This window comes from Chenopodium album, chromosome 16, assembly GCF_948465745.1.
Source record: "Chenopodium album chromosome 16, dcCheAlbu1.1, whole genome shotgun sequence".
In the NCBI taxonomy this organism is placed as follows: Eukaryota; Viridiplantae; Streptophyta; class Magnoliopsida; order Caryophyllales; family Amaranthaceae; genus Chenopodium; species Chenopodium album.
The window spans coordinates 18,269,926-18,274,236 of record NC_137849.1 but is presented as its reverse complement, the minus strand read 5'-3'; the positions used below and the strand labels follow the sequence as shown (position 1 = coordinate 18,274,236).

Sequence of the window (4,311 nt, the reverse complement as noted above, 5' to 3'; positions counted from 1 at the left end):
TATAATCATGTTTGATTTTATTAGATTCTTCTCGATTTATTATATTTTAATATCAAATGTTTATACTAGTAAATTTTATATCAACACGTTTTCTGTTTGGTTGGCCATATCGTGTGACCGGCTGACACACGCTAAAACATTAAATGGGTAACCTCTGACCGATTGAATAACCATTGACCAATCGAGTAACCTTTGACCAAGTAACCCATGACTAAGTAGTTCCTGATCAAGTAACCCTATACGATCAAGTAACCCCTAAATAAGAAACCCCTAAATTAGTATCCCAGTCACATATAAAACTTTATGATTTACAGTGTAATTAAAGATATAATCAATTGAAATAATACATCAACAAACCTGTGATTAACTTCCTCGAGTTAGTAGTTTAGTACTCATCTCGTGTTTTTTTTTAAAACTCTATAAATACCAAAAAGAAATTAAATACATTTTTTTTTATTACTTTTAAAAGCTCCAAGAGAGGAAATTAATTACAATTTCAAACTAAGATATTAGATATTCTCATTTTCCCACTTTTTTTAAAAGCAACTTATACATGAAATTATTTTTTATTTCAAACAGAAGTTGGGTCAAAGCCCTTGTTAAAAAAAAGTTGGGTAAAAGCCCTGGACAAAAAAATAGTGTACTTTGAGTAGACTAGTAGACGATGAACGGAGGAAGAAAAGCAAAATTATGGCCGGCAATAGGAATCGATCTCGGAACCACTTACACATGCGTCGGAGCATGGTCCCCATTGCAAGACCGCGTTGAGATAATTACCAATGAATTAGGCAACCGTACGACGCCGTCTTGGGTGGCGTTTAACGAAACGCAGCGTTTGGCGAGGCTGCCACCAACAGGAAATAATCCCACCAACACCATTTTCGGTTTTTCTCTTTTTCTCTCTCTTCTATGCCTTTACGTTTTGAGATTGTATGTTATTCCTTTTATTTTGAATGGAAACCCTTGTTGTTTTGTGGTTGTAATTGCCTAAGTGTTTATATAAATACTTTGAATTAACTTAATTTATGAAATGTTGTCATACGACATCTACAGTAGAAAAAATTAAATGATGTCAATTGTAGACGAGTTGTGACAATTCTTTATACCCTATTTCATACGGCTAGTAAAATTTTGTAACTTAAAAAATAAAATTAACTGTCATTGTGTATAATTTTAACTTACAGAACAACAATGTATTTGGTTGATTTGATTTTAATTGATCAATACGGATTTTAAGAAAGAAGCACAAGCACAAACGATATGTTGAGCATCTTGTTTAGGATCATTATCCCCTCTGTCCGAAATGGAAGTAATGGAGATAGCCTATTTTGAGATGTTCGGAAAATAAATTTCTTGTTTTTTGAAATAGAAAACACTATAATGTATTAGTGAAGTGAGGTTGGCTTGTTATTTGCTCCACTTTAAATGATTGTTTGGGAAACACTTTAGAAGTATTTCTTTTGTAAGATCATTACAAAATGGAACCATTTTCGTCGAAGTTTTATTAATTGGACAACAAGAAGTTTTATTAGGAAGCTAGTGTCTTGTTGTGTGAGTATAATATTGAAATTTTATTACTGTAGTGTTGATTGTCTCACTTAAATGTTCAAGGCAATGCATTTATATTAGCAAAAACCGTAAAGAATTACCCTGTAATCTTTTCAAGAAATTGTCTTGTTCTAGTCAGTGTTAAAGTAGTTGTCTTCTTTGGCTTTTGGTCATGAATTACTTAAAACCAAACTTTTGAATATAAGATGTGATCAGATTTTTGTTTCTGAGTTAGCGATATGTAATCATAATTTGCAAGTGTCATGTAAAATCTGTAAACTCATCTTGAACATTTTTCGGTGTTGTTTGCATCTTACATGTGAAGAGGGAACATGCTTTCCTTATGTAGTCGTAGCTATTTGTATTAGTCGTTTTGTGATGATATCTTTCAATTGGTATCATAATTGCATACTATTGGAATATAAGATGGGATTTGATTGATTTTGGAGATGATAATGAGAACCTTTCTTTTTTCATGTCTTAGATGCTAAGAGGCTTATAGGTAGAAGATTCAACGATGAAATGGTGCAGAAAGACATGAAGCTCTGGCCATTTAAAGTGATTCCTACTGCTGATGGAGATAATTTCAAGAAGATTGTAATTGTAGTTACTTACAAGGGTGAAGAGAAGCAATTTGCTCCAGAGGAGATATCCTCAATGCTTCTCATCAAGATGAAACAGATATCAGAGGCGTATCTTGGTTCAGAAGTTAAGAATGCTGTTGTTACTGTTCCTGCCTACTTCAATGATGCCCACGGCAAGCAACTAAAGATGCTGGTGTTATTGCTGGCCTGAATGTTATGAGGATAATTAACGAGCCAACAGCAGCTGCCACTGCTTATGGTCTTGATAGGCAAGGTACTAGCACTGATGCAACAAAGAATATTTTGGTTTTTGACCTTGGTGGTGGAACTTTTGATGTCTCTTTGGTCGCAATCAAGAAGGGTGTTTTTGAAGTAAAAGCAGTAAGTGGTGATACCCACCTTGGTGGAAGAGATTTTGACAATAGATTGTTGAGCCATTTCATTGCCAAGTTTGAGAGGAAACACAACAAAGATATAAGTGCCAATCGCAGGGCTGTTGGAAGGCTAAGAGCTGCTTGTGAGAAGGCTAAGAGATTCCTCTCTTCAACTACAGAGACTTCTATTGAGATTGATTGCCTTTTTGAGGCAGTAGATTTCTCTTGTAGCATAACTCGTGCATGATTTGAAAAGATGAATAAGGATTTGTTCCGAGATTGTATGTTACCTGTTCAAATGTGTTTGAGAGATGCCAAGATGGAGAAATTCATGATGTTGTGCTTGTGGGTGGATCAGCTCGAATACCAAAGATTCAGCAACTATTGCAAGAGTCTTTTGATGGAAAGGAGCTTTGTAAAAGTATTAACCCGGATGAGGCTGTGGATGTGGAGCTGCATTCCATGCTGCAATCTTGGCTGGTATAATTTTAAATAAGAACCCTGTGCTTGTGGATGTTACACCTTTGTCCCTTGGTATTCAATTATACTCTGGTGAAATGCAAGTAATATTCCCCGGAATACACCTGTCCCAACAAAAGATGGTCGGCAAAGTTACTACTGCGTTTGACAACCACTTAATTGCAGATTTTCCAGTATTTGAGGGTGAGAGACCCACTGCTGATGAAAACAGCTTATTGGGTGTATTTTTCCTGCATAACATTCCTCCAGCACCTCAAGGCGTCCCTCAAATTGATGTCTGGTTTAACATCGATATTGATGGCATCTTAACAGTGTCTGCAGAGCTTGTTGGCACTAATAACAAGAACCAAATCACCATCACCAATCATAGTGGGAGGTTATCAAAGGAGTCGATTGACAAGATGAAGAAGACTGCCCAAAAGTACAAGGCTGAGGATGAGGAGCGTAAGAAGGCAGCCTTACTTAAGAACAAATTAGAAAATTATGTATACGAGGTAAAGGGAACCTTAAGCAGTAGTGGAAAGAAGATGAATAGCAAGGATAAGAGAAAATTAGGTAACGCCATTGAGAAAATAACCCAGTGGCTGGAGTGGAACTATTTGCTTGCTGAAGCTGTTAAGTTCGAGGAGAAAATAGAAGAGTTTAAAAGCATCTGCGAGCCTTTGATCACACAGATGCACCAGCAGGAGGATGGTTCTGCTAAGGCTAGCAGTGGTTGCTCCAAGATCGATATTATAGAACTCGATTAAGCTTTAATCAATTAGTGAACCTGACTACAACATTTTGTCATTAGTCTTTTAGTACTAGTGAATTCCATTAGGCAGATTTGAATATGACTGTTAATTTATTAGGTAGCGCATGTACAGTTAGTTATCACCTGTATACTTGCAGGTGTTTTGTATCCTTTGCTTTGCTATGATATGTTTGCTCATTTTTTAGGTTAATTGCACCACGAACCCATGATTTGGAGATTGTTTATTTGCTGACATAGCTGTTAGCTTGTCATTTTGTTACACCTGAAAGTCTGAAACTGAAAATTTGAAAAGAAGACAAAGCTATAAAATCCAGTTTCTGTCTCAAAAAGCTCATCTCCATTTTTTCTTTTTTCCCTAAAAATTGGGGTGATTAAATGGCACATAAGTTGGGTATGCATCTACGCAATTTAGTACTAATATTTCTCTCTAGATTAGGGATGTCAATTCTCTTTTTTTTAAAAAAATATATTAGAGATGTCAATTGGTCCAAGAAAAAAACCTGAATTAGACTGGTTAGTGGTTACTCACTTACTCCTGATTCATTATTTAGAGTCTGGAGACCCAATAGAT

The 4,311-nt window shown here is 35.7% G+C and overlaps 1 pseudogene across 1 annotated transcript; it reads left to right on the top strand.

Annotated features, from left to right (window-relative positions):
* The first annotated feature begins 594 nt into the window (after window positions 1-594).
* LOC145584979 (heat shock 70 kDa protein 18-like) lies at window positions 595-3,894 on the top strand (annotated as a pseudogene). The gene is made up of 2 exons (XR_014100483.1): window positions 595-884; window positions 2,033-3,894. The product of XR_014100483.1 is annotated as a heat shock 70 kDa protein 18-like (transcript).
* Window positions 3,895-4,311: the final 417 nt, after the last annotated feature.